Source organism: Dipodomys merriami, unplaced genomic scaffold (genome assembly GCF_024711535.1).
Source record: "Dipodomys merriami isolate MVZ:Mamm:240054 unplaced genomic scaffold, mDipMer1.0.p SCAF_9, whole genome shotgun sequence".
Taxonomy (NCBI): domain Eukaryota; kingdom Metazoa; phylum Chordata; class Mammalia; order Rodentia; family Heteromyidae; genus Dipodomys; species Dipodomys merriami.
In genome coordinates this window covers 11,523,740-11,547,386 of record NW_027206512.1, presented here as the reverse complement: position 1 = coordinate 11,547,386, position 23,647 = coordinate 11,523,740, and the positions used below count along the sequence as shown (strand labels likewise).

The 23,647-nt window shown below is 38.3% G+C and overlaps 1 protein-coding gene across 7 annotated transcripts in view; it reads left to right on the top strand.

Moving 5' to 3' along the window:
• The first annotated feature begins 1,078 nt into the window (after nucleotides 1–1,078).
• The window catches only part of Ptpn13 (protein tyrosine phosphatase non-receptor type 13), a 196,635-nt gene continuing 174,066 nt past the window's right edge, over nucleotides 1,079–23,647 (top strand). For 4 of the 7 annotated variants that reach the window (XM_070012349.1, XM_070012350.1, XM_070012348.1 and 1 more), the window contains exon 1: nucleotides 1,080–1,544. The gene's annotated coding sequence lies outside the window, so the exon portion shown is untranslated. Of the gene's footprint in view, nucleotides 1,545–23,647 lie in introns of all 7 variants that reach the window. The other 3 variants (XM_070012346.1, XM_070012345.1, XM_070012347.1) reach the window with 1 other exon arrangement.

Genomic DNA, 23,647 nt, shown 5'->3' with positions numbered 1-23,647 from the left:
TTTGTTTTTGACCTAGCCTTGAAGTAAAAATTCACTTTCGGGTCTTAAAGTATTCAGAGGCTAATCAGAGGCGGGGGAGGTGGGGAAAAGGGAGGGTTTCCCTGAATGGAAACTGGTTGGTTATCTTGTACCTCCGAGAATAACTCAAAACCTTCAAAATTCATATCACAGATACTTCGTTGCTCATGGATTCCGCAAGATCTCCTTGTAAAATAACTGATACTGAAATCTTACAATTTTCTTACAGGATACCTACCAGGCTATAGCTTGTTCAAGTCGTAGGGATAGAAAAATGGAGATTAAAAAAAAAATCATGTTAGCTAAACCTCTTAAAAATGTTAAGCTTTAGGATTAACTTAGTTTTATAGAGAAAAATAACAAAACGAGAAGTACTATTTTTTGTTGTTGTTGTTGTTGCAAAAATGAGTGAGTTTTCCTGAGGGCATTTTGGGTTGTGCTGCTACCACACCTTTGAAGATCATTTTAACAAGTGTGGGAAACGCACCGAGCTGTTTTCATTGACCTCGCCATGGCTAAGTTGCTATATTGCTCCAGGGAGCTGGCACCGCTCTGCTCTTTCTCCCCCTGGCTCCTCCACTCTCCCCTCACCCTTTCAAAGCCCAGATTGCCAGGAAAGACCCAGGAAACTGGCAGTGGGGGAGGGGCTGCTTAGGTCGCTAAGAAGAGCTGGCAGGTCGGCATTTCTCCCTGCACACGCTCCTCAACCACATAAAGTTTTGTTCTGCATCAGGAGTCTATAACTCGGAGACTCGAAACTTTGTGGAGCAGCCATCAGCCTGAGCTTCTGGGTAGTCAAGAGAACATTGAAAACCAGGCCCAAGGCACCGGTTGTCAAGGGAACCCGAGCGCTCATCTCCCCGGCGACCTCGTCCCCTGGGAGGGGGCGTGGCCGAACGCCCCGGCCAGCCAATGAAGTGGAGAGGAACACAGGGTCGGAGATGCGCTGTCCTCCCAGAGCCCGGGAAGAGATGAGTGACAGGACGTGGAGGGGCGGTCGGTGCGGCCGCCCGAGGCGGGGCTTCCCGAAGTGCGAGTAGCTGGGGCGGCCTCGCCGCGGCGAGGGTGACACACCATGATCACCGTCCCTCGAGGTCTCAGAGCTACTGCCGAGCGGCGCTCGCTGGTGCTTCCGTCTCCCTCGGCCGCCTCGGCCGCGTTCGGAGCCCGTGGCCAGCGTTGAGGTGCTCGCGCCCGAGGGTTTGGACGGAGTTGTGGAGAAGGGGCGCGGAGCACCGTCGGACGGCGAGACGTGAGCGCTCGGCTCGCGAGTCAGGCCGCCGGCGAGGGTCGCCCGCCCGGGGCCGTTTCCAGGGCGTGGTGGCGGCGGGGGGAGATGCGGCTGCCCTTCGCCCCTGCCCGAGGCTCCTCGCTCCGCTCCTCCGGCCCGCGCCCGCAGCCCCTCCGGGGAGAAAAGGTGGTGGCTTTTCGCGCCCGCGGCGGCAGCGGGCGGCTCGCCGGGAAGCCGCGTCCCCACAGCCCGCGCCCCGCGCTCCAGTAGCCGGACCCGGGGTTCCGACGAGCCGGTAAGGACCGCGGCGGCGGGGAGACGCCGGAGTACACCGCGCTCCCCCCGCAGCCCTCGTCCTCCTCCTCCTCCACCTCGCCGTCTTCCCCGTCCTCCTCCCCGTCCCCCCCTCCCCGCTCCCCTCACCCCCAGCTTTCGCTCGGGCCCCTGGAACCCAACTTCGGTTGAGCTTTCCCTGGCTTTGGCGGGTGGGATTTTGGACTTGTTCTGGGTCTGGGAGAGGAGGAGGTGGGCCGGCTGGGGTGGGGAAGGATGAGCTGAGGCTTTCCTGTAGCCGCCTTCTCGGGAAATGAAAAGCCCCGGAGGGGTGGGGGGGTGGGGTGGGGGGTGGGGGACGGTGGGGAACGGTGGGGGGGGGGGTAATGGGGAATGACACGGCCCCGTCGTGCTTGTACAGACAGCGAGCTCTGCCCCGTGCGTGCTTTGGGAAGGACTCCCGGAGTGTCTGTTTCTAATTTCTGTAAATGATTGTGGGGTTAGTGTGGTGAAGAGGCCGCCCTGAAGAATGTGTGTGTGTGTGTGTGTGTCTGTGTGTGTGTGTGTGTGTGTGTGTGTGTGTGTGTGTGTGTGTAAGAGATGGGGTGGGGAGGGGCGAGAAGAGGGCTGAGAGACACACTGCCTGCTGCAACCTCTTTTGTGGCTTCTCTTCTCCTTTGACGGAGTTCAAACTTCACTCCTTTGCTCATTCCAGGATCGCGTCCATGCAGAGAGCTGACACGTTAAACCAAAGTCGTGAACATTCTTAGGAACGTTCATTTCCTCCCGTGGTGGTGAATAGATTGGGGAAGGGGACGCGGGGAACTCAAGAGTATCGCTGAGAACGATGTGAGGAATACCGTTTTCGTTGGTCTCCCAGGTCTCTCTGATCGACAGCGCCTCACACTAACACACCTAAACCTTTTAGACAGCCTTGTGTCATTTTTTTTTTGTTTTGTTTAATTGCATCTTTGCAACAACAAACGCCGTGACCTCATAGGGAGCTGCCTGGAGCTGAGTTTACCTCTCAGAAAATGGGGCAATCGGGTTTGTTTTCAAGGCGGGATCTAAACAAAATGTGGGGCATCCTGATGTACGTGGGTTGAAGGACGCTGGAAACTAATTAGCAGGATTTTAGTTTTGTATCTGTAGAACATGTTAGAGGATGGGCAAAATAAAGTTGCCATATTATGAAACAGTACTTGGTATTTCCAACTTCCTGACAACTGGGTTGACAGGGTCAAGGGGAAAACTTGGTACATTTTCGTTGGCTGTTGATAGTGGTGCGATGATGATACAAATTGTTTTAATATCACTTGACACTTTTTTTAAAACTAAGTTTGTGCATGTAGTAATGAGTTCATAAGGTTAACTGCCTTACCATCCAATGCTAAATTTGTTACAACTTTTTTCATTACGTTTTGTTCTGGCTTTGATGATCATGAGGCTTTGTGGGAGTATGTGTGGTTGAGAGAGCGAGATGGAATTCTGCATTAAAAAATAAAAAATAATAAAAAATAAAAATTTAAGGTTAGCTATTAAGAAAGGCACTAAGTTTATAGCGTGTTTCCCTTTTACCATTAGAACCCACACTTGCTTTACCATTAAGTAGATTTATTGTTGAATTTATATTTGTCCCACCAAATTTTTTTCTAGCATGTAAAACCTATTATTTTTCAGGATGATTACTAGCATGCAAAACTTAAGTTTCAGCCCCGGGCGCCGGTGGCTCACGCCTGTAATCCTAGCTACTAGAGAGGCTGAGATCTGAGGATCATGGTTCAAAACCAGCCGGGGCAGAAAAGTCCAGGAGACTCTTATCTCCAAACCACTGGAAAGCCCCAAGTGGTGCTGTGGCTTAAGCGGTAGAATGCTCCCCTTGAGCTGAAGAGCTCAGGGAAGCGCCCAAGCCCAGAGTCCAAGCCCCATGATCGACAAAAACAAAACACCTTTAAGTTTCTTTTCGTGCTAACAAGTAAGTCACATCACCATCATCATCATCACAATTATTATTGGAGGAGTACTCTTAAATGCAGTAGTTCAATTTGAGAGCAGTGGCTATAATCAGTTGCTTGTAGGAAGAGATAGGTTTAGGTGTTCTTTTTTTTTTTTCTATTTGTTTTGTTTTTGCAGTGCTGAAGATTATTAATCCCAGAATATTGTCCATGACAAGCAGGTGTCCAAGCCCTAGTGTTTATCATTAAATGAATGGAGTTTATTCTTTAAGAATAAGATTTGTCTCACTTCTAATAGGCTAAGGATTGGATAGGGAACTTTGTAACTCCATGAATATCAGTTGCATGTGTATTTTTCTAGTTTGTATTCCTGAGCAATCCCTAAAATATTGAAGGAAAGGACTGAAAGCTAAACTAGAATTTCTTTTATATCTTCCTAGTTGCCTCCTTCTGCTTCTGACAGTGCATAGCTATTCAAATACATTTTTATGGTTGGATCAAATGATAATTAATATTTGAAATAGAAAAGAAATACCATCATACACTAAATCAGGGCATTTAGTAGTTTCTCCTTGTTAACATATTTTTTACTTTATAATTTGTTTGGGCAATCTGGGTTCTAGGGGGTTGATAATCCTAGCTCTCAAGAGGCTGAGATCCAGGGGTTTGTGTTTCAAAGCCAGCTCAGGAAGAAAAGTCCTTGAGACTTCATCTGCAGAATAACTAAACCAGCCAAAAGTCAGACTGCACATGGTTCAAATGGTAGAGCCTCAGCTGTGAGCAAGCAAACTGAGCAAGCTGGAGGCTTTAGGTTGTAAAACCCACAATCAGAAAAAGGAAAAAAGTGAATTTTCAGTGAAAAGTTGTGCTATTAATTTGAGTAGCAAGTTGAACATATTTTATCAGGCCTCTGATGAAACCAAATATAACTATTTGAGTTAATGTAGGGGCCTAACAATAGAGAAAAAAGGTTTGAATCCCCCAAAAAGAAAGGTTAGTGTTGAGGGAAAGGGTGGGGAATCAGTTGCTGAGTTCTCCCTTCCCTCTTTTTTTTCCCTGAAAACTTTTCTCTCTAAATTTGAAAATCAGTATTTGTCAAACAACTCAGAAACTGGATTTAAAAAAGACATCTTTAATGAATTCTTAACATGACTTTTAATGATCTAAAGTTATCAATTCCACATTTTTTTGCAAATATGTCATATCAAAATGTGGGGTGTAAAGTGCATTCAGAGGAAGAGTTCCAATATTCATTTGAGTTGGGGGGTGGCGGGAGTGAAAATGTCTTTAAGATTCTTCTTTTCTAGTTTCCTGAATAAGCTTCTGTTCTCAAAGCTGTTCCCAAATAGTTTGTGAAGCAGAAGACCAGTTGTTTAATTTTAAGAGATCTAATATATAGGCTGGTGTACATCTATTCCCTAAACTTCTAGTGTTTTTTTTGCAGTTTGTTATCAGATGTATAAGAAGTTTGGGAGCAGTGTTTAATTCTAGTACTTGTTTGAACATATTTGCTTTATCTTATCCTCTAACATTGAATCCTACCTTTTCCTATGTTTTTCTTTTGTTCTTTTTTGGTTTTACAATGGAAAAATGTAAAAAAAAAAAAAAAAAAAAAAGAAAGAAAAAAGAAAAAGAAAAAGAAACAAGTTGCCAAAAGAAAATATTTCTGTTTTGAAACGATAAGGACATACCTAGATGACCTCTACCTGGTGTCTAAATCCTAAAGAACTACTTTGTGTGTTTACTTTTCTTGTTCATAAATAATCATGTCTTCCGTGTCTTCCACTATTATGTTTATAATTTAGATGTAACTTCCACATAGGAGAGTAAACTGCAGTCTCTTTGAGCCTAACTTACTTCAGTTAGTTGTCTTTGTTTTCATTATTTACATCAGTATGCTCTGGGTCTAGAACTAAATGGTTTAATTGCCCTTATATCCCACAAAACTTAAGCTTTTTGAAATGTAATATTCCAAACACTGAAAATAATAGCCACCATTTCATCTCAAGACTGGAAAGATTTTCCTTTTTTGTTGAGTTTCCCCCCTCCCCTCTTTTGTTTACATATGAGGATCCTTACAGCAAGATCAAAAATTTTAACAGAAAACTTTTACAACATTTTTTGTTGTTGTTGTTGGTCCTAGGGCCTGCCTGAATTCTGGGTCTGGGCACTGTCTCTCAGCTCTTCAGCTAATGTACTACCAATTGAGCCACACTAGCACTTGCAGCTTTTTCTGCTTATATGGTGTTGAGGAATTGAACCCAGGGCCTCATGCATGCAAGGCAAACACTCTATCACTGAGCCACCTTCCCAGCCCTTGTATGATTTTTATTATTTTTGTTTGTTTTATTGCTCTGTGTATGTGTGTGTGTGTGCACGCACCTGCCTGTACTAAGGCTTGATCTCTTGCTCATAGCTGACACTCTACCACTAGAGCCAGGCCTCCAGTCCAGCACAGTGCTGCTGGTAAGTTGAAGTTGGGAGTCTGTAGAGTTCATCAGATGGAGTCTGGTTGTCTTCAAATCCAATTTTTCATGTCTCAGTCTAAGTAGCTAAAATTCTATGTGTGAACCACTGGTGCCCAGCTCTTATTAATTTTAAGATGAACATATGCAAGACAGACTGTTTTTTTTTCCCTACAAGAAAAAGCATTTCCTTAGGGAGGAGGGAATAAGGATAAGATCTTATAGTTAGAAAGTAACTCTGTCATTGAATTTAACATTTGCCACTTGTTAATTAATGAAACACAGAAGAAAGAACTATAAAGTTTTTCCTATCTGCATCGTCTCATTAAAAGAAAAGATGTCCTTTAATCAAGATTTTATTGGTTTAGTTTGTTTTGAGTATAAGAGAGCAAAAATTAAATTAAAATATCCATTCTTGGTGGATGGTGCTTATTTTTTTCCCCAGGCTGGCCTTGAATTCAGGACTCAGCCTCCTGAGGATTATAGATATGGGGCATTACACCCAGCACCACTTCCTTGTCTTCATGCTTCTCCCCTTAGATTCTTTTTTTCCCCTTTTTCTTTATTCCTTCCTTCCTTCCTTCTTTCCTTCCTTCCTTCCTTCCTTCTTTTCTTCCTTCCTTCCTTCCTTCTTTCCTTCCCTCCCTCCCTCCTATCCCTTCCTTTCCCTTCCCTTCCCTCCCCCCTTTTCCTTTCCTTCCCTTTTCTCTATTCTTTTCCTTTTCTTTTTTCTTTTCCTTCCTTTCCTTTCCTTTTCTTTTCTCTTTTCTTTTCCTTCCTCTTTTCTTTTCTTTAATTTTCTTTTCTTTTCTGAGCCTGGGGCTTGAACTTAGATCCTAGACACAGTCCCTGAGCTCCTTTTGCTCAAGGCTAGCTAGCGTTTCTTTTGAAGGCTAGAATTCTGCCACTTGAGCCACAGCTTCACTTTGCACTTTATGGTAGTTAATTGGAGGTAAGATTCTCTTTCCTATCTGTGCAGGCTTTGACTTGTGATCCATAGATCTCAGCCTCCTGAGCTAGGATTCAAGCATGAGCCACTGGCACCCATCTCCCCTTAGTTTCAAATATAGTCATGGAATAAAAATGAAACATTCTTGGTGAATAACCAGAGTAGAATGACTATATAACCTGAAATTATAGTAAAGATCCTTAAAGTTGTATTTGTTTTGTTTTTAGAAGATAGTCTACAAAGTTTTTAAAACACAATTTTTTTTAAAAAGGAAATTTATTTCCTAATTTTTGTAAAAAAGGGGACTCTGGCAAGGGAATCAGCAGGAAACAGGACAGGAAAAGGAGAGGTTGATGGAGAATGAATATGATCAAAGTGCATTATATCTAGCATGTATATATTATAAGCATATATATATATATACATATATATATAATAGCATAGTGAAACCCACTAAAATTTAAAGAGGAAAGAAGGGGTTAAAGTAGTGGGGTGAATTTAATTGAAGAATATTGTATACATATATGGAAAGATAACATGAAACCTCTGTATAATTAATTTATACTAATAAAAGAGAAATTTAGTTTGTTTTCCAGCACAGTGATTTATGTTTAAGTATCTAGAAAAATATAACTAAAAATAGACATTTAAACTATTTAGAGATTCTTAATTATTTTAGCTCTCATGTAAATATTTCCTCTGAAAAATATAATGTGGTTAGGGTGTAGGTTTATTTTATTTTATTTTATTTTATTTTATTTTGCCAGTCCTGGGGCTTGAACCTCAACGGTCTGGGCACTGTCCCTGAGCTTCTTTAATTCAAGGCTAGCACTCTACCACTTGAGTCACAGCACCACTTCCAGCCTTTTCTGTTTATGTGGTACTGAAGAATTAAACTCAGGTCTTCATGCATGCTAGGTAAGCACTCTACCACTAAGCCACATTCCCAGCTTTGTGGTTAAGTATTTTAAAGAAGAGAATAATAAGTATCCTTGAAAAATGAATTCAGTTTTTGATTAACTGATTAGTTGAATTGAAACAAATTAATAATTACATTCACTGGGCTGGGAAGGTGGCTTAGTGGTAGAGCACTTGCCTTGCATGCCTGAGGCCCTGGGTTCGATTCCTCAGCACCACATAAGCAAAAAAAGAAAAAACCAGAAGTGGCGCTGTGGCTCAAGTGGTAGAGCGCTAGCCTTGAGCTGAGGAGCTGAGAGACAGCACCCAGGCCCAGAGTTCAGGCCCCACGACTGGACCCCAAAAGCAAAAACAAAAACAAATAATTACATTCGCTGATATGAATTGCTTGCTTCTTTCATGTTATAGCTTTCCTATTCCTGACTTGAAATGGTATATAATTTCTGTTTTAATTTTATTATGATACTGTTTTCTATGTCCAGTTCAAAGAATGAATTTATAACCTATCTTAATTTTCTAAGTACTTTACACAATGCCAGAATACGCATTTGAAAAAAATCTGAAAAGTTGAAAACTTCAATTTAATAAATATAATGGAATTTTAGGTCATAAATGTTCATTTGTCAAACCTAACCTAGACAAAACTGTGTGCTATTCAATTGGAGTTCAGTTAGAGCCTTAAAATACTGCCTTAAGTAGTAGACATGCAACCCAGCAATATTGTAACGTCAGTATAAATCAAATAAACATATTCTCCCATGTTTATTGCTATTATACCATATATCTTTTAGAGTCACTATGAAAAATCTAGAACATATTATTCTCCAGTATTAAGATTAGTGGGAATATCTTTCAATATTCAAACAAAAGAAAATATTTTATATGGTCACATAATATATCACAGTATGTGACCAAAGACTAATCTAAGCTGTTTAAAAATAATATTGCCCCTTGAGTCTTTCTCCAGGTTTTTTTTTTTTTTTTGTCGGTCGTGGGACTTGAACTCTGGGCCTGGGCGCTGTCCCTCAGCTCTTCAGCTCAAGGCGAGCGCTCTACCACTTGAGCTACAGCGCCACTTCCGCTTTTCTAGTGGTTTATTGGAGATAGGAGTCTCACGGTCTCTCCTGCCTGGGCTGGCTTTGAACCGTGATCCTCAGATCTCAGCCTCCTGAGTAGCTAGGATTACAGGCGTGAGCCACCAGCGCCCGGCTTCTCCAGGTTTTTTTGCACACATCAAAGCTACTTCTAATTTTAAAGCAATTTTAAGATTTTGTTGATAAAGTTTAGATACAGTTCATTAAGATTAAATTGAAAAATAGATACTCTCCTTGCTTTTAGAGGGATTTTAAAGAATTCACAGTTGATAAGTCACACCATTGGAGTGTTGTCCAGTAGTAAATCTGTAGTGGTGAATCTGGGCACACTTAACCACATTCTTATACCAATTTTGTTGTTTTCATTTTTTTTTTTAATTCACAAATTCTTATCCTCTGGTAGGTATTCTACCAGGCACCATATGTAATAGACAGAGGGGACATATCTTCATATAGCTTAGATACTAATTTTGCTCACTCTAATATCACTGCAGTGAACTATTTGTGTTGCTTCTTGTAGCAGTTACAAATTTTTACTGGGTAGCACAATAATGAGTGACCTGAAGAAGGTTGGGATTTCATTTCTGTTCTATCATCAGGTATAACCCTTTGGAATGCTTGATAACTTCAATGCTTGACAGACAGTAAACACAGATAGCTATTTTTCTGAAATGAATGAATCCTCAAAATGGCCTTATGTCCTCCAGAATTCAATTTAAAAATGTCCTTTGAAAGTAGAGAAAATATGGAAGAAGTGGGAAATATAGTAAAAATATTGTGCCTTGTAATGGAATCAAATCCTTACAAAAAGTTGAAAGTCTTACCAGCGCTTTCTTTTTGGTTTAGCCATTCCTATTTAAGGGAAGTTTAGAATTGTATTTTTTTCCCTGGGAATTTGTTACCACAAAGTAAAAAACTAGCAATATGTATATTACTAGTTGAGCTTTTTTGCTCAAGGCCTGCTCTTTTACCACCTGAAATACAACTCTATTTCTGCCTTTTTGTTGGTTAATTGGAGGTAAGGTCCTCATAGATTTTTCTGCCTGGGTTGGTTTTGAACCAGTATATTCAAATCTCAGCCAACTGAGTAGGCAGGATTACAGACACAAGCCACTTGCACCCAGCTTATTCTTAGACTTTCTAATATCTGGTCTCTCTCTGTTGCTTCTGGTTTGGTGGAATTTGGTTTCAGTGAGCTTAGAAGTATTATTTTAGATGAAGTACAAGGTTTCTTTTTGTGAGAGGAGCTGTTTTGTAAATTTCACTCCTGATGCTAGTAAAGGGCTTTCACCTAATTATTTATATTTGTTTTACTTTGTTTTTGTGACAGTCTTACTATGGCTGGCTTGGAACTTGCTATGTAGATCAGGCTGGCCTCTTAATTCATGATCCTCCTGCCTCAGCCTCCCAAGAGCTAGCACTACAGAAGTGTGACACATAAGGCTCTAGAAAATAATTGACACAGTAGAGTTACTCTTCATGGAAGCTGATTCATAGCCATTAAGATTATCTGGAACTTTTGAATTTTTTTTTGCTTTGTTTTTAATTCCTGCTGTTAAAATGCTGTTAGTATTAACCTTTTAACAAAACACAATGTTTGTTTATGTTCATTTGTAACTACTTAGCTCTTGTGAAAACTGAATCCAGAGAGTCACAGTTTATGCATATGCAAACATGTTAGAAACACAGTATAGAAGAAGAGTTTGGATTTTGAACTTAGGTGTAGTTCTCCATCTGAGTTTTAGCATTTTTTTAAAATGGAGTGATTTTTGGATAACTAACTTAAACTTCATGAATCTGTTTTGTAAAATGGAAATAACACCTGCTTGTTTTATATAGCCATCATTTTGAATTATAAACATAAATGATTGTGTATATATCACCATTCCATCTCATAATAATTCTTTAAATTCGGGCTGGGAAGGTGGCTCAGTGATAGAGCGCTTGCCTTGCATGCATGAGGCCCTGGGTTCATTTCCTCAGCACCACATAAGCAAAAAGAAAAAAGCCGGAAGTGGCGCTGTGGCTCAAGTGGTAGAGTGCTAGCCTTGAGCTGAAGAGCTGAGGGACAGTGCCCAGGCCCAGAGTTCAGGCCCACGACCGGACCCCCCCCCAAAAAAAAAAAAGAATTCTTTAAATTTTACTTCTTTCTGCTGTTGGAGGACTTGGGGAGAGAGTAGCCTGAGAAATCTGATAATAATGCTGAGACAAAAACATAGCTTACCTGTCATCACCTAAATTTTAGCCTCACTAATATAAACTATGTCTATGTTCTTTGATTTTCAAATTGCTTTTTTCTGCAAGGTCGCGTGTGTGTGTGTGTGTGTGTGTGTGTGTGTGTGTGTGTGTGTGTGTGTGTGTGTGTGTGTGTGTGCGCGCGTGCGCGCGCGCACGCACGTGCCAGTTCTAGGGCTTGAATTCATGGCCTGAGCTAGACTGTCCCTGACCCTTTTTTGCTCAAGGCTAGCACTCTACAACTTGAACCACAGCTCTGTTTCCATTTCCAGCTTTGTAAGATCTTTTTAGCAAGCATAAATAGATAGAGGTCACAGGACAAAAAAAGGTAAACAGTTTAACGGAACTAAGTGGGTAAATCTGCCAGGTGCCTTGGGGTATTTGAAAAATACGGAAATAGGCAAAAAAAATGTCCACAGTATTTTTGGCTACTGAAATAGCAACAATCACAAATGTTTTGTAAACATTATAAAATTAACTTTATTCTGAATGTCTTGTTTCTTCTTTAAACAAATGCTTCTCAAGTATTGGCTTAACCATTCTAGTATCCTGAGATAAGCTGAAAAAGAAGAAAAATGGTTCCTACCAAAACCTTAAAATCTAGGTTAAAACCACACTCATTGGAGTGGAGAACCAGAGCACTTGGAAAGCCAAATTTCCTAAGAAGGGGCTACACTACTACCCAGGTGCAGGCTACCTCTGCAGGCACAGTGAAGACAGGACTGCCCCTCTTTCCTGAGAGTATGTGTGGGGGGGAGTGGAGAGGAAGGCGGGGAGAATCTACCTCCAAACAGGCAGTCCCAGAGGGCTAAGGATGCCTGAGTTCCCACTAGTTGAGCCCCAACTGGTCAATTCCCAATATCCTGTGAGAAGCCCAAGTGTTTCTCTATATGGTGAAAACATAACAAAGTCCAATTTTCTGCCTTTACTGACTTCCTTGGATCTCTATCTAAATGGAGCGGTATGGTGCCTGGTGGTGCTAAAACCACAAAAGAACAAAAGATTTACTGCTGTCCTAGCTTATGGGTATGCAACATTTTATCTTCCCCAAAGACTTCTTGTTTTTATCAATATGCCTACCTCCATGTCAGGCAAAAATATTTTGATTACTTAAGAATAAAATGTTTTTATAAATTGTATGTACAAATATATTTTAAGATTATTTTCTTTCTTGGTATTCATTTAAAAATGCTACTGAGTACTGAAAAAAGTTCCATGTGAATTAAAAAAAACTGTGCACATTATTTCAAAATGAAAAGGGAAATAGAAAAGGGATTTTTCTCAAGTAGTTAAAATACAGGAAACTGTTTTGGGGGAAAGAAAGTTAAGGGAATAAATGAGAGGGATGGTAAGGGTGAGACTGATCAATATGCATTGTACACATTGATGTGAAACCCATTTGTTCATTAATGAAAGAAAAGGAAAGAAACAACAACAAAAAGAAACCACTCAATGGAAAGTACAATAAGATGTATTCTGATGTCAGTAGTAGATTCAATTGGGAACAGAGCTTGCTAAGCTGAGCCCTGAAGATAACATTAAATGTCTTGGAATGAGCATGCTGTTTTCCAGATCAAAACAGATGATATGAGCGAGTGGATTCAGGAGAAAGAAGTTTAAAATAAGGCCTGAAGATGGCATGAAAGTCAAGAAAAGGGAATATTTAGAAAGAAAGCAAAAGAAAGGTACTGTTAAAAGTGCTTTAGGGAAGTCAATGCAATAGGGAGCCCACCAGTGAAGACTAAAGACAGCTAGAAGAAAAATGTGACAAGCTTGATATTGTTGCCTGCAAAAGAACCATTTTATACACTTATATGGGGTAGGGACTAGGAAGAAAATTAAGGAATATCATAATTGGTGGCAAATAGATGAGAGTTAGATGTTCTGGGAGATTTCATAGGGTCAGGAAATGGAAAAAGAACATTATTCTAGGAGTAAGAGATTTAAAATGGCAGAGAGAGCAAGAAATATCATTTTCTTTTATGAGGATCTGTCCAGAGAAATGAGATAGAGTTGTTACTTGTAACTGAAGAGACAGACTTTTCTCCATGAGAATGAAGGGAAGACTACAAAGATGTGTGTGGTTCTACTGGTAAATAGAAAGAAAAAGAAAGTTCTGTGAGAGAGAATTGACTCTTAATGTTATTGTCTTCAGAAACTAATGTCATAGGATGCATAACTTTCAATCTTTTAGATATCATTTGGATAGTGGAGAAACAGTCACTATTGGGAAAGTAAGAAGAGATTGATAAGGATCTGTAGAGATCTTACCAATCTAAAGCTGAATAATTTGAACAGTTATGGCCTCAACATCTGCAGAAGATTAAGGTGTAGAGCTTATGATGGTGAAGTTAAATATGGAGGCTGAGGTAATGAGTTTGAAAGACTGGGATAGGTAGGGAATAATTTTAGGGTTCCGTGTGGTGTTTCACACCCCAGTAACTCAGGAGGCAGAGATAGGAGAATCATGATACAAGGGCAGCTCAAGCAAAAACTTAGCAAGATTTAAAAAACAGAACAAAACAAACAAACAAAAAAACAAGCCAGATGTGATGGTAACTCCTGCTATTGAAAAGGTGCATGCAGAGGATCAAGATCCGAGGTAGAGGTAGTTCTGCTTAGTCTATACAGAACAAACCAACTCAGAGGTGGGAGGAGGGGGAGGGGGGGAGTGCAGAAAAGGAACTAGGGACATGGCTCCAATAAGAGAGTGCTTGCCTAGGAATCAAAGGCCTTGAATTCAACCCCCCAGTAACACACACACACACAAACACGTACATACACACACATTCTGAGTTTCCCAAACACACACACACACACACACACACACACACACACACACACACACGTACATACACACACATTCTGACTTTCCCAAAACTCAACTATTAAGGATCTTTACCATTTTCTTCAGTATTGTAGTTGTTTGGACAAACTGTCAAAGGATCTTGAGTCTCAAATATATGTGGTGTTTAATGTAAAGTGTTCTGTGGAACACTTTTGGGGCTTGGGGATTGCATTTAAGATCAAACAGCCAACCTACTCAGCAAACTGTTTAAATCAAACCTTATCTTGTTGGTTAATATTAAGCTATCAGAGTGGGTTTTAATTTGCCATTACTCTGATAAGCATAAAGTAGCCTTTATATTTAGTTTATTATGATAATCAGTAAAAATCAAAGCTCAAAGTTAATTAGCACTGTTTTATGCAAATTGTTTTGACTACAGAGTAACTTTTTCATTTTTATTATTTATTTATTTATTTATTTTTGGGTCTGGTCGTGGGGCCTGAACTCTGGGCCTGGACGCTGTCCCTCAGCTCTTCAGCTCAAGGCTAGCGCTCTACCATTAGAGCCACAGCGCCACTTCCAACTTTTTTCTTTTTGCATGTGGTGCTGAGGAATCGAACCCAGGGCCTCATGCATGCAAGGCAAGCACTCTACCACTGAGCTACCTTCCCAGCCCCGAGAGTAACTTTTAAAAAATAATTAGCATTCTACTTGGTATCTAAAAAAAACTTTTGAAATGAATCTCAGCTTTCCATCTTAAATCCAGTATTCTATCTAGTATACTATCAAATGTGATACAAGTCACTAATCACATTTAGATTATTACCCACTCAGAACTTGATATGTACATTTTTAATTCCAGAAAAAAATTATGAAACTCCTTGGCTTATTAACAGGTACTTAGTTGATTGCCTAACATAACTTTGTAGATTGTAAATTAGTTATACAATTTAGCATAGGCTTAAAATAGCATCTTAAGTAGACAGATATCTGGAGGACTGTCTCACTGCCTTGATAAACAAGATGTGTGTAATGTTGGCCATTATTTTCAGCTGCTTTTTATGCTACCAGACATTTCTAAGGAAATAATCCTTGAGAATCTAATGTTAGTATGTATTCACTTAGCATCTCTTTAAAAAATTTTAAGTTAACTCCTGTTGTCAGATGCCCTGCATCTTCTATATACATATTTCTAATGTGAGGAGGGGAAGGGAAATAACAAAATGATGAAACAAGGATACAGCTTGACCCATTGTAACAATGAGATATACAAGACACTATGTTGAAAATGAACTTCACAACTTTGGGGTGGGGACAGGAGGAGCTGGGGAACTGGAGAGGGAAGGGATGGTAGGGGAAAGACAAAGGAGGGGATAACAATGCTTGACAGGAAATGTACTCATTCCCTTACTCATGTAACTAACCACTCAGTATCTTTACAATAAAAATATTAAAAAATTTAAGTTTACATATGTATCAGTGGTTTTTAAAAAAATTTCTATACATGCATACAATACACTTAGAACAAATTCACCCCTTACTCCATATTCCCATGGTTCCTCACTTTCCTGTCTCTGTATATTTTCTACAATTGGCTTTTTATACTACACACAAAATATTTGAAAACTCAGTTGCAAGGCTGTAAATATGATTCTATTATTATACACTCTCTGTACAACCTAATAAGATTAATTTATATACATGCTATAAGTCTATATATTTATTTTGTCTGCATAAATGAATACTGAAAATTGTTAAAATGACAAGATTCTATTGCAATATTTACTGTTTGCCAGGTATTTTTTTTAAGAATTTGACATGTATGCAGCTAGGCATGAAAGTACATGCCTGTGTCTTCAGTTTGCCTGGAAAATATGAGAGATTTGGGCATTCTAATTTGGAACTTGTACTTATGAGATTGTTCATGAGCTTTTGAATAGCTTGTACTTATATTTTTCTTTTAATTCCCTTCCCCCCAACCTTTTTTTCCCTCACCCCCACTCTCCTGTCACTTTTATCTCTCTCACTTAGCTGTCTCTTATGGTCTTTAACAGAAGTGAGTTGCTGCAAAACTTATGTATAAAGATAAAAAAGTGACATTTTGAAAAACCATAAACATTCCAATGTTTGCCACATCACTTAACTGTAGAGTTATACAGTTGGAAGTTATGTAACAAAGATGATTTAAAGTATTCTGAATTTTAATGACTTATTTATTTAATCAGTCGTGGGGCTTGAATTCTGGGTCTGGGTGTTGTCCCTCAGCTCTTCAGCTCAAGGTGAGTGCTCTACCACTTGAGCCACAGCACCAGTTCCAGCATTCTGAATTTTTACAGTAGATTTTGTGATTAGCAAAAATTCAAGTGATGAGAAAATATGTTGTTCAATAAAAAAACTAAAGATTGTAATTATAGTTCTTGTTTTTCTTAGTTTTTGAAAACTTTGATCTAATACTATTAAAAAGTATTCCTAATGATATATAAGGGAAAATCAAACTTGTGAAGAATTTTTAAGAGTGTAGTATCTGCTGAGTTGAGAAGCAGTGGATTTATGATACTCTATCCAAGAGGCTCTTTCTTTTTCTTTTTCTCTTCTTTTTTTTTTTCTGTTTCATTTTCCCTGTCTTTCCCTTCTTTTCTTATTGCTGGGAATCATAGGGCAACCACCCTACCACTAAACTACATCTCCAGTCCTTAGGACTTCCTTTTTTTTTTTTTTTTTTTAATGTGGATGTGGTTCACAGATTACCATGTGTTATATTATTTTAGCCAGTTCTTCCATTAGATCTATTAGACATAGTTAAAGCTGGGTGGATATTTTACAAAGATATTTAGATAATAGTAATTAAGAATAGTATATATTTACACAATATACTGTTTAATGTGGTAAACAGTTCCTCTAAACAATCTTAGAGTACATGCTAGTACTATTTTTCAGATGTGAAACACATGACAAAGCTTATGTGAAGTATCTGACCCAGGGTAGTATAGATTATATGTAGGAGAGCCAGTCCTGGATCCAAAGCTTCCAAGGTCTTTGTACTTAGACACTACACACTAGATATTTTAATAGTGAATATCATGTCTAACTTTTGGTTCAGGGTTAGAAGTAAAACATGCTCTTAAAGACAGTTTATAACCAAGTTTCCATTCCATGCTTAGTACAATTAAAAATTGTTCTTTAACTGGTGCTATGGTAGAGTGTCAGCCAGGCAAGCAAAGCTGAGCTAATGTGAGACTCGGAACTCAAACTCTTGATACCTGAAAAAAAAATTCCTTAAAGTTAAAAACTAGTTGGCATGGAAAAATGGTAAGTGGTTCATATTTGTAATGGAAACTATTCGAAAACTAAGAATAAGAGGATTATGTTGCAAGGCCAAGGCAGATAGAAAGTTATTGAGACAACCCCACTCCCAACCCCCACCTCCATTTCAACCAAAAACTGAGCATGATGATGTATACCTTTCCTCCCAGCTACAGGGAAAGCTTGAATAGGAGGATCATGTTCTACACTCCCCCTGGCAGAAAGCAAAACCATTTGAAAAATATCCTGATGTGTAAGTCAGGTGGTCTGCCTGTTTCGCATGTGCACAACCCTGAGTTCAAACTCCAACATTGCCAAAAGAAAAGAAAAGAAAAGAAAAATCCTCATTGACAGCTGTTATTAACAGAGCCCCAAACTGCTGGTGACTGAAACAAAGTTTCTTTTCTTCTTCTTTGAATCAAGTCTTTCACTAGGCCTGGATGCTTTGTATGTGGCAGGATAAAGAGTGTCTAATAGGAGGACTACAAGAGTTTCTAAATTTTAGTTTATTGTATGGCCTTAAAATTCAGTCATAGTATAGTTGGCTGACATTTGGACAAATATATTTATGTCTTAGAGTTTGCTTGAGACATTAAGTTAACATCACTTTTAACCATTTCCTTCAAACTGTTCATGCCCTTTCTCTCATTTTTGTACCTAAGAGTTATGTACAGATACCACATGCAAAGAGTTTTATAGTACATTTTTTTAAAGTAAAAGTTTTGTTGTCCACTGAAGGGCATAAATTATATAGATTTTATTATAGTAGATATAGTTTGTCTTAGTATTTTTAAGTATCTTATGATTTAGAATAGTTGAAACTTGCATATTGAACAAAGTTGAAAACACATTGAGGTTGAAAAATAAAATCACTTTTCTGTGTTATCTTCCCTCTGTGGGGTGCTTTTCTTTTTTTCTTTTTCTTTTTTTTTTTTTTTGGGTCCAGACGTGGGACCTGAACTCTGGGCTGGGCGCTGTCCCTCAGCTCTTCAGCTCAAGGCTAGCGCTCTACCACTTGAGTCACAGCGCCACTTACGGCTTTTTTTTTTTCTGCTTATGTGGTGCTGAGGAATCGAACCCAGGGCCTCATGCATGCAAGGCAAGTGCTCTACCACTGAGCCACCTTCCCAGCCCCCCTGAGGTGCTTTTCTGTACACTTCATTTCTATAATGTCACAAAAGCCAGGAGAAAACAATAAGGACATGCCAGTTGATGTTTTAGTCTTTCCTCCCATGAAACTATATGTACCCTCTTAAGATGATAAAAAGTCTGAAGACTTTGAAAAAGTTTTTTCAAATAAAATTTTCCTTTTTTTTTCTGTGCTAAATAACATTCCTTTGTTTTTGTTTGCTATTTTCCTCAAATGACCTCATTAGTCAAAATATTCTCATGACTCTGATCTGTTAGTCTTGTTATTAGCAGTTTAAGCATCTGTTGGTAGGAAAAACAAACTTGAATGTATTAACATTGATCCTAATTTTAATGTTTAAACTAATTTTTTTCTTTTACCTGGATTTGACAAATTCTGAATACAACTGAACCTGGATTATTTTCCATTTTAATGATAACTTAAACCTACTTTAGTTCCCTTTTAAAATATGAGAATGCTAAGAAGTTATGTATATATTTTTTCTTTGAGTTTAACCATAAATAGGGAAGACTAAATGTAGATTTGTTCTTATTATGTATCAGGTTTATATATTTTTTTCTTACTTAAATATAGTTCCAGAAGAAAGACATGCCAGAACATGATTTTCTCATAGCTTCACTTCAACTATTTGCATTGTTTTTCATTGAAATAGAGATAAATAGAGGGTATAGTGTGGTTCTCAAGCATAAACTGTATCTGGATGATCTGTGAGCTTGTTTAAAAAAAAAAAAAAAACAACAAACCTTTGGGATCCTGGTGTAATGATAGAAATCTGTAATACCAGCTCTCTGTAGGTAGAGGCAAGAGGATTGTGAGTTTAAGGCTAGCTTGGGTTATATATTGAGATCTTATCTCAAAAACCAAAACTAGAAACAAAAATAAAACACATTTAGAATATTTTCTGGATCTTCAGGAATCTATAGTTTTTTGTTTTTTTGTTTTTTTTTTTTAAGTCCCAAAGACCATTTTCCTCTATTGGCAGAAAATAAGTACTCTTTTTGGTGTATCTTTCTAGGAGTTTTAAAATCCTCCTAAAGAAATTATCTTGTGTTTTTATTTTCTTGCTAAGAATACAAGTTCATTTCTTGGGACATTAGTATATATACTCCACATCAGGTATCATTATCCTAAATGTTTAAGGGACAAAGAAGGCAAAGGGGCAAAAGAAATTTGAATGGAGATGAAAATAATTGTGTGACTTTAAGAGGTCAGACTCTACTTACTTTGAGTGCTGCAATTTTTTTCCCTCAAGATTTTTGTATGAAATCTCTCTTTAATTTTTTAACCCTCCTCATTTGTATTGGCCACAAATCCACAATTTTGCAAGATGTGGTGTTGACCATTGCTCTGTAGACCAAACAAAAAATGGCTGTAAGCCAAGAAAGCACATAGTTCAGCAGTGGGCAACATATGCCTTACACTAGCTTCGCTTTATACTTACACGAGCTTACCATATTTTGTTTTTGACATTTATTAGGGAGTAGTAGTGGTAATAATGATTCTAGGTGTCTTTTTCAGTTAACATTTCACTTTAGCATCCTACTAAATTTTGGACTCTTATGGAGAAAAAAAGAAGCAAACTAAAAGATAGCTCCTGAAAAGCACAGAGGATGGTATGTTACTTGTAAATGTATCAGATTCCTGGTCTCCAGGATTCTGTTAATTAGTTAATTAATTAGTGATGATGCTAGGGTTTGCTAAGCAGACATTTACCACTTGAGTCATGTCGCCATCCATCCATGATATTTTATGAATTTTATAATTAATCTTTCTTTTTAAGGCCTACTACTCTTCCCTTTACATGCCTTTATATTATCCCTCTCACCATGAATGTTCTTTTCATTTGCAAAGTTATAACAGAAAAATTCTTCTTAAACTATAGAAGGAAAATCACTTTGTGTCTTAACTTAGTTAGCTACACAAACTTCCAGACATTCTTCCCCAAAGCACTAAAATTCCTTAGCCTTAATACTATTTCTTTCAAATGTGCTTTTTAAGTAAAAGAATGCCTGCCTTTAAGGATATTAATGAAAGAACCACAGAAATAATTTAGAGGGGCAACCTCTTCCAATCTATCAACTGAGATGCCATTTGCTGTGGCTTATTGCAGAGAAACAAGTATAATAATCTAGTGAAACTTCTTTTAGTCGTAATGGAATAACAGTGGTGAAATTTACCCTCCTGCCTACAGCAAGTGAAATATGAACAAAATACCTGAAGCAATTTTCAATACTTAGAACTTCAGATAATGAAAAAGATGGACACAAGATGGCCTGATGGCTGCCTTGGGAGAGTTTCTAGGATGTGGCATGTGATAGGGAAACTAGGGGAGAATGCTGGCCTCAAAGAGTTTAGAAGATGGAGCTGGAAGTCTAGAGAGTTAGCAAAGTAGAGTACTGAGGAATGAGAATTGCAGAGCTGGAGAGCTACAGAGCTTTTTCAACTGAGTTATCAGTATCACATGCATGTGAGGAAATTATCTGAAACCTGGAAAGGAACCAAAGAAGTAAGGAAAGTACTTGTACTCACAGAAGGCCCACAGAAGGCCTGTTTTGATAGACTGGAAAACCTCAAGACTCCTAAAGTGTCTTGCCCAAAACAGAGGAACAATAGGTATTGGTGTGGACAAGCCTAACAAATCTTAAAAACCAAGACCTGAAAGGAGCAAAATTCAAGAATATCGACAGTCATTTGTCACCCAACCTGTATAAAATTCATACTGTGTCCAACCAAAAATTTCCAGGAATACCAAGAAACAGAAAGGTATGATCTATAATGAGAAGATGAGTCAACAAGCAAAACTAATTTAGAAGATAGTATTGCCAGATAATAATTTTAAAATAGGTTTTATAACTATATATTACATGTTCAAAAGTGAAGTCTAAACACAACTGTTATAGTTTAGATAAAATACCTCTAAAAGACTCACATGTTAAAGGCTTGTTCACCAGCTGATAGTGATATTAAGAGGAGAATCAAAGATACTAATCTCACCAAAGGTCTGGGAAAATGGGTCATTGGGGACATGCCTTCGAAGGGGTATGTCCCTGACACACACACACACACACACACACACACACACACACTTGCTCTCTCTTTCCTTTCTTCCCTTATATCCCCCCTCCCCTCTCTCTGTCTCTCTGTCTCTGTCTGTATCTGTCTGTTTCTATCTGTCTGTCTGTCTCTGTACCACATGCTTCCACTTAAGGTCTCCCTCACCATAGCCCAGAAACAACTGAGTGAAATGACCATGGGTTGAAACTTCTGAAACCATGAACCAACACAATTCTTTTTTTAGATGGATTTTCTCAGGTGTTTTTGTTGTAACAGCGGAAAACTGAATAATGCAGTTAACAGATCTACAAAGATAGAAAAGTAAATAAGAACATCAGTGACTTGTAGGAATATTTTAAAGGGCTTATTACATGTGTAGTTTGAGTCCCTGAAGAAAAGGAGAGGCATGCTTTTTGTTTTTGTTTTGTCAATTCTGGTGATTGAACTCAGGTCCTGGGCGCTGTTGCTGAGCTTTTGTGCTCAATGCTAGTGTTTTACTACTTGAGGCACAGTTCCACTGCTGGATTTTTGCTGTATAATTGAACATAAAAGTCTCATTTACTTTTTTGCCCAGGCTGGCTTCCAACCACCATCCTTAGATCTCAGTCTCCTGAGTACCTAGGATTACAGGTAGTCAGCCATTATTGGTGCCCAGCTGTGAGAAATTTTTTAAAAAGTGAAATTTTGACTGAAACTTTCCTAAATATTATAAAATTACAAACCTTCAGGTTCAGAACTGAGTCCCAAGCATATAAAATATGGGAAAATTACACCAAGGCACATCTTATTTAAATAGTTCCTGTAAAACAGCTAAGTCTGTAAATTAAAAAAAAAAAAAGCTTGAAGGCTACCATAGAAGAAAGATACACTATGTGTAAAGGAATAAAGATGACTGAATAATTTTTTTGTCAAAGCAATGCAAATATGAAAATAGTAAAGTACTATATAGCTTTCATAACAGTTGACAGACAAGTGATAAAAACTTGGTAAGATATATACTTAACAGCATATCAGCAAATCTTACTTGACATTTACAGGATACTCTACCCAACAATACATTTTTTTCCCCAGAAATTATTTACCAAGATAGTTCACATTCTGGAACATCTGAAAGTATTCAACGGATATAAAATAATATCTGAGAAATTCCCAAATAAAAGAATATATAGTATGGGATACATACAAATGAAAATTCAGCATATCAAAACATGTGAGATGTAAGCTCCAAAAGACAGAGTCAGGGTTAATTTGTAGAATTAAATAACAAAGTGAAAAGAAAATGTTTCAAAAAATGACTTCAACTTTCACTTACAAAAATTAGCAACTCAGAAGCATTTGCAAAGTAGAAGGAAAAAAGATCAGAGTATAAATACATAAAACTTAAAAACCTAAACTTGTCTTTAAGGAGATTACCTAAACCAATAAACTAGTAAGCAGACTGATCAGAAAAGGGAGAAATAAATTACTAATACCAAGAATGAAAGAGGTAGCCTGGCACTGATGGCTCCTGCCTATAATCCTACCTACTAAAGGGCCTGAGATCTGAGGATCATGGTTTGAAGCCAGCCCAGGCAGAAAAGTCTGTTATTTCCAATTAACTACCCAAAAGCCAGAAGTGAAGCCATGTTCAAGTGGTAGGTTGCTGGCCTTGACTGCAAAAACTCAAGGACAGCTCCCAAAACGTGAGTTCAAGCCCCAGGACACACACACACACCACCACTACCACCACCACCACCACCACTACCATCAATAACAAAAGAGGTTATATCACCAGAGATTCTACACTTACTAATAAGGGATAATAAGTAATAATTGATAAGGGATAATAATTAAAGTTCAGTAAGAGAGCAAATGCATATCATGTACAATTCCCTGATTCAATCACAGCATAAATGTGAACACACACACACAGACTTACAAGAATAAGAGAATATTATCTGTGACTGTGTGTTTATACATTTGACAACTTTGAAAATGACAAGATTTGAATAATTTACTTGAACTCTAAATACCTTAAACTTTAGAAATTACTAAAGAGTTATCATGAAATGAAATACTAAGTAAATTAGTTTTATAGTATTGTTTTCCTTAAGAAATTAATCTAAAATAGTCAATAATATCCTATCTTTGCATAACTAAATTTTTAAAAGTATGATGATTCATTCATTGTAAATGATGAAATACATTATTTTAAAATACTGAATATAAGAGGTA